This window comes from Fukomys damarensis, unplaced genomic scaffold, assembly GCF_012274545.1.
Source record: "Fukomys damarensis isolate Sample0158 unplaced genomic scaffold, DMR_v1.0_HiC HiC_scaffold_8, whole genome shotgun sequence".
In the NCBI taxonomy this organism is placed as follows: domain Eukaryota; kingdom Metazoa; phylum Chordata; class Mammalia; order Rodentia; family Bathyergidae; genus Fukomys; species Fukomys damarensis.
In genome coordinates this window covers 27726451-27733807 of record NW_022900920.1, presented here as the reverse complement: position 1 = coordinate 27733807, position 7357 = coordinate 27726451, and the positions used below count along the sequence as shown (strand labels likewise).

General features: G+C 40.3%; 1 pseudogene; it reads left to right on the top strand.

Moving 5' to 3' along the window:
* The first annotated feature begins 5899 nt into the window (after positions 1–5899).
* Positions 5900–6871, top strand: LOC104863826 (annotated as a pseudogene).
* Positions 6872–7357: the final 486 nt, after the last annotated feature.

The window sequence follows — 7357 nt, the reverse complement described above, 5'->3', positions numbered from 1 at the left end:
ATGTTTCTCCTCTGTGATGCCACTATGGCTTGGAGCCAGCCAATTATGAACTGAAACCTTTACAAACTGTGGGCCAAAATAAAAATTTCCTCCTTTAACATTGGGGATCAAGTGTTTTGTTTCAGCAAAGAGAAAACTAAGATGGGCCATCTGTTATTTTGGTTTTGAGTGGATTTGGGGGACATGTGCCCCTGGAAAAGAACGGCTTAAAGTAGCCTTTGCTCAAAAAGTCAAGAGCTATGGTACCAGTCATACATCTTCTGATAATGTCCCCAATCCTGCTCTCTGTTGCTAAGGCCTGAACAAACTTTTCCTCCCTTTCCCATTCAACAGCATCCATTCAGTTTGTCTAACAGGCTGCCTCCTTTATGTGCTCCTTTCCTTAGACAAAAGAATAAAGACTCAGGGAAGTACAAACACCAGAGTCTGGGGAGAACAGCTGTAGTCTTGCTTTTGGTTGCTCTGAGTGTGTTGTAAAGATGAGATTACATAACTAGGGCCTATTCCGAGTCCTACTATGCTTCCGTGCAACTTATGTTTGAATAGCTTTGCGGATTAACTTTTATTTACATTCAAGGCACATGATTTTTAAAGTGGGGCAGAGAAGCATGAGGTGAACTGAAGCACCAGATTCTGTTATCTACCTTTTTCTCCATGGTGTTATCGACATTCATGTTAAATAAGAATGCCAATTAAATTAAAAGAGTGCAATTTCTAATCCCTGAAATTCAGATTTATAAGAGACTGGAGAGAGACAACTATTGCAACAGGGTCTGTCAGGCTAGATCTCAAATTTTACCATGGGCTTAGTCTTCGGACGGTATCTAGCTAGGGAAAATCTCCAGTGCTCATTGCAGAGAACTGTCATCTGAGACTTTGCTTCCTTGTCCCATCCATCACTGTGATTCCCCAGCAAGCCATGATTCTTTCATTGAGGCTGAGATGTTCCCAGAGGATCCACTTGAATGGGTTTCTGCTGCAATTCTTAGTGATGGAAGTTCGCTTCTTACACCGGGCAACAAGAGCACCTCTTCTATGGTCCTTAGATGGAGATGGACCCTGTACATCAATGCAGCCGGTGTGGCCAATCAGACGGTTAGGTGCGTGAGCAACTCTGCAGAGTCTGCACTTCCGGGCCCAGACAGCAGGACCACAACATTCAGCTGTCCTTTGGATTTTTAGGAGGAGTCCAAGCCACAGACACTTCACACTGACCTAATCAACACCGAAGAAAAGGTCCCCTCTGATAATACACGCTGCACCTTCTCAACGATGGAGTCGTGTCCTTTTGTTTTGTTTTGTTTTCCTTTCTGGTTGGGATTCTGGTGTGCTATGAACCCATACCATGCTGTGACACTGAAGGACCAAAGTGCTCTAAGAGTGAAAAATTCAAATACAATCCGAATGGAGTTGAGTCTGATGCAGTGTTCCACTGCACTCATCACCTGCCATGAAAACACTAACAGCAAATAGGCTGTGAAAATGTGAGCCAGAAACTCATATATTTATGACACTGATCTTACCTCGAAAGTTCGTCAAATGTTGCTTCCATTTCTCAGATTAAAAAAACGTATCTTTATGATATGCATTGGTAGGATTTGTTCTTGGTTGTTCTGGTTGTTGCCAAGATCTACTAACCTAACCTCAGTGAAAATGCTATCTTTGTCATTCAGGCACCTATTTTCTGTCTCGATGTTTCAAATCAGCTGAAACTAGTGAAAGGACCGAGATGGGATACTCCATCCAAACTTGGTAACGGGGCTAGACATGAGTGACCAGGGGCAAAAAGGAAAAGAAAGGAAAGAAACTGCTTGGAGCTGTCCAGCATACACCACAGGTCTGCAAACACTCAAAATTCTGGGGTTTCCAAAGGATCACATGAAACAGATGGAAAGGTAACTGATAAAAGAGGATGGCAATTAAACTAACGCGGAATACTGTGGGTCCGACATGCTTTTATAAACAGGATGAGCCAAAATCTGAAGGTCAGCACAGCAGGAAAAGAAGCATGAATCAGACAAAAGGGGGTACTCAGGCAAGCTCCTGCCTGTGTTCACAGCTCACCTGTTGGTGCAGCCCTGAGGTTACAGCTTTTAGGTCTGAGGAGCTCACAATTCAGCAGGCAAACTTTACTGAATATGCAAACAAGACAGAAATGCGAAGGCCCAAGAAAAAACATGTAGAGAGGAGAATTTGGAGTTTTATATTCTTTATTTTTTTAAAATTTTAAAAATTTTTTTGGTTTTTTGAGCCAGGGTCTCACTATGTAGTTGAGACTGACCTGGAACTCACTATGCAGCCCAGGCTGGTCTCAAACTCACAGCGATCCTCCTGCCTCAGCCTCCCGTGTGCTGCGATTACAAGTGTGAGCCACCACTCCCGGCTGGAGTTCAATATTCTGGTGTTGGAAGCCCTATTACTGGGTGGAACTTTCTTGACTCCAGAGAGGTAGGAATCCAGAGCCACTAGACATTCAGCCCTCAGGCCTATGGAGAAAAAAATAAATGCCTGCTTCTGAAGCGAGCAGTGAGAGAACAGAACATTTATAACAGCGAGACAACCCAGAGTCAAAGCAACAACAAAAACAAAAATAAACAAGCTGTATTTCATCATGTGTTTCCGGCAAGTGAAAGGTTTTTTGTTCTGATTTTGATCTAAAAGTCTGTAATGTTTCTTACGTTCACTGTTCTTATTTATGCTTTGCAGCACAGATGATATTTACAGACAAAAAAGAAAGGCTATCCTTCTGGCAAACACTGCTCTTCTCTAAACAAAATAGGTCTTTTTACATAATGAATTCAGCATGAAACAATTAAATACTCACACCTTTTGTTCTTCTCAGAGAGAAAAACTATAGTTGTACTTTTTTCTGCCTGTAAAGGAGAACTATCTACCTAGAGGCAACAATTTGTCTTACTTCCTAAATGTCTTCTGTCCTACAAACCTAAATGGGAGTTTAAGTGAATGTGTAATAGGTAACTTCTCCACCATCTCCACAGTACTGTCCAGCTACACATATTTATATGAGGCTAAAGCACTGCCCTGCGGGAACAGAAAGTCCTCAGCAATACCTTCCAAGTTCAGCCTGGGATTCAGTTTCCTCAAAAGTGAGTCTAAATCATTTTGGAAATGCCTACCTCCGAAGCATCTATGAGCCCAACTATGGAAACAACTTATTAGTAGCAGAATATTTATGTAGAAATATTAGTGCTGTTAAACTCTTGTTGGCACTCCAAATGTCTAACAGGTAATGGTATTGGTATTTCCTATCTGATTTTCTACATAATATATTTGTTTCATAGGATTACACAGGCTTTACATCCGGTGGTATAACCCCTTTTGGAGCACAATGGTCTCACCCCATCTCTCTTGCTCAATTTCTTTTAGGAGTCTGTGTGTTTTGATTAATTATAATATTCTCTGTAACATGGCTTCTCCCTCTGATGGAACAATTATGATAGAGCAAAGTGGCTTTTCAAGATGAATGAGAAAATACAGTTCTACATTTAAAAGTATGAAAAATGTTGCATATGTGCCTTCTTAGAAATTTAGCTTCCTCATGAATGTATTAAATGTCTTTAAGTGTGAGAGGGTAGAAACCTGTTTAACTTTATTTCTCCAAGTTTATCTTAGTTATTGGACTGTGGATTCCTTCCTTATTTACAAAGCCTGTCATGCACAATGACCTCGGGATTCACTTTCAGGACAACTCAAAGTGCAGTTTCCAAGGTTTCTGGATTCTTGGTTTGAATTAAAACTGTGGAATGAGTGCATTATGAGGCTGTGCAATTATGAAACGTGATGTATAAATCCCTTACCTCACTAGTCTTTCCCCATTTTCAGAATAAAACAGGTTGAAAAAAATAGGTTGAATAAAAAGTTGAAGATGAAGTGTGGAAACTGGGCTCAAGACTAAAATGGCTCCCCATAGTCCGGAAATGAAACCAGAGTAAGAATGGGCTTCAAACTACAAATTCAGTAGATAATAACCTGAGTTTTCATTCTTTAAACTGATGTCTGAAATACGAGACACAGAGTCCTCTGAATTTCAAGAGACATAGTTTTAAGACAGAAATAGATGTAGCAATTACATCTGCTTGTCAATTTCAAAATCACCCAAGGAATAATTAAATAAAATTAATGGTGAAAATACAATTTAATATGTGGATTGGAGACATTACTGGATGAGACTCTACCACAGTAAATTCTTAAAGATATACCATTATGTTTACAGATATTTTTCACTTTTATAGCTGAATCTCGAGAATCTTGGAGCTAAAGAATAAGTTCCTGTATGATCTAGCTTAGCCTGTCCCTTAATATTTTCCACTTGATATCACAAAAATGTCAAAAGCGAAAAAGGATCTCTCCTCTAGCATATCCCCTGCCTTCTCTTGAGGAAGAAAATCTTGCAATATCTGTTGCAGAAATTCTTGCATAAAGGACTTTCTGGAAAATGCAACTTCCAAATGAAAAGTGACTAACCCATATGATGCCTATGGCTGACCTCAGCTCGTGGGAAGAGGTGGCGTATTAAAAAGCACACACTGCACAGGACCAAACCAGGCTTGTGCAAAACTGTGGGTATGGTAAGAAGTGCTCCAAGGGGCCAAGCCTGAAAGGAGCATTTTTCCAGTCAACGGACTTCACTGCATCTTGGAAAGAGAAATGAAGTGTCTGATGAGGGAGCTGCATCCTGAGCTACAGAGTTATTTGCCTCACACCCGTGAACCCCTCCCCATTCAAAGTGATGTTTTGGAGTCAGACTTTGCATATACATTGTGCTTCAAGACATATCTTCCTATGAGACAGTTGCCTGCAGAATTAAATGCTTACACAAGAGTCTAACTTCCCAGTGTGTCATGCAATTAGGCAACAACTCTTCTGAAATGCGGACTACATCATATTCAGCCATTATTGTTTTCTTACCCCTAAGGGGAGAGCATAGTACAATAAAGAAACTGTATTTATTGAGTACATGAAGAAATGCACATTTGGATAAGAGTATGAATTATTATTGTTAACCACAAAATATTGACTTGCCCAGAATTTTGCATCATGATGAAATACTGTGTTGTCCCACTCTGTCCTACACACGATGTGAATTATCTCATCTCCCAGAGTGTTTATGTTGTAATCACCATCTACCTACTGGTCACTTACTGTCATCTTAATTGTTATTAGATGAACTATCACAGTATCAAAGTACTTATGTGCAAGAAGCATTTATTTACTCACTAACAGTCCAAAATGTTAGTGACACTGGCAATTATATTACAGTTTATTATGATTTTTCTATTTTGATATTGTTGCTAACCTCTTTCTGTAAGTTAAAAATTAGAATTTGTCATAGGTATATTTATATTGACAAATATACTATAGAATGTTCGGTGGTATCCATGGTTTTAGACATCCACTGTGTGTTTGAATTAATTTCCATGACAGAAAAGAGAAAATAATTGTTCATTCTCACGATAGAAATTTATTTTTTTGTCCTCCAGTTATTTCTATAGTACTAACAAAATTGCCATATTGTATGTATAACAACCATGATCTCATACATGTATAAGATTGTACAATAAAGTAGGATTTTCTAGAGTGGACTTAGGGGTGAGGTTGCTCTACTAAACCATGTACAAATATTCAACTCTACTAGGATTTGCCAGAGAGTGCTTCAGACCAAAATCACTGTTTAAATTACACTCCTACAAAAGCACATTTTGTATCTTCCCCCTTCCCCTTTTCCCTGAGTGCCTCTCGGGTCTGTGGGTGCTGGCAAATTGAGGCCAGGCTGTAGAAAGGCTGTGTCTGAGAGCTCTTTTGATGGGAGCTCAGCAGGATACAGAATAGGGGGCGGTAGTCGGGGTGGTGGGAGAAGAAGGGGGCGAATCACTCATAAATGGCACCCAAGCAGGACACAAAGGCCAAATTCCAGGAGGGTGATCAAGTACTGTGCTTTCATGGGCCTCTTCTTTATGAAGCAAAGTGTGTCAATTTTGCCCTGAAGGACAAACAGGTAAAATACTTTATACAGTACAGAGGCTGGAATAAAAATTGGGATGAATGGGTTCCAGAAAGGAGAGTACCGAAATATGTGGACAGCAACCTAAGAAAGAGAGAGAACTTCAAAAAGTCAATCAGGAGCAATGTGCAGAGGGAGAGTGGCCAGAGGCCACTCCAGGGAAGAAGATATCTGGTCTGCAGCAGAAAAATGTTGAAGTGAAAACAAAAAAGAACAAATATAATAGCCCTGGTAATGGAGATGGTGGCAGCAGGAGTGAGACACCTCAGCCTCCTCAGAAGAACGGGGCCCAGGTAGACGCTACTGTTGAAAATGAAGAAACTTTTATGAACAGAGTTGATGTTAAAGTCAAGATCCCTGAAGAGCTAAAACCATGCCTTGTTGATGACTGGGACTTAATTACCAGACAGAAACAGCTCTTCTACCTTCTTCCTGCCCAGAAGAACGTGGATTCCATTCTAGAGCATTGTGTGAATTATAAGAAATCTCGAGGAAACACAGATAATACAGAGTGCGCTGTTAATGGGGTTGTAGCAGGGATAACAGAATACTCTAGTGTGAAACTGGGCACTCAGCTCCTCTACAAATTTGAAAGACTGTGTTTCACTGAGATCCTTGCTGGTCCCCCAGGCACCCATGTCCCAGGTGTAAGGAGCCCCACACCTACTGAGATTATTTGTACAAATTAGAGCGATGGTGGCCTACACAACTCTGGATGAAAAGAGCCGTGCTTTATTATGGAATTATCTTCATGATTTCCTCAGGCATCTGGTGAGGAATTCAAAAGCTTTGTTTAGTGCCGGTGATTCTGAAGTGGTCCCTCCTGAGTCCCATCCAGAAGCACTGTGACGCACTCTCACCCACATCTGATCTCTGTCAACACGTTTTTGTTCCTAGTTCTTCTCCTGAACAAATGATGTACTTTGAAGATGTTACTGTATAACAGAGTTGTTTGTTTTGATTTTAAACAAAGAAAATAAAAGGGGTTATAGCTACTTAAAAAAAACAGAAAGCACATTTTGTAAAACTTCACTTTTCCAACCCTGACTCAGTCTTCCGGAGACAGAAGACTATCTTTGCACAGGGACTACTGCTCCAAACTCTGGGAGAACTTTATGCCTGTTCAGTGCAGCAAGACTGAACTCCCAATGGTCAGAAAGAATTCTCATTTAGTTCTCAACCTGAAGATACCGTGATGTCCTATGTTTATCGTATGATTGCCTTCTTTCTAGTCAATGACGTGTGGCCACTTCCCTATAAAAACACATCTGGCTTAAGAGAAGGTCAGTATTGTTATTATTTTTTGCTCCCCACCAAAAAAAAAAAAAAAAAAAA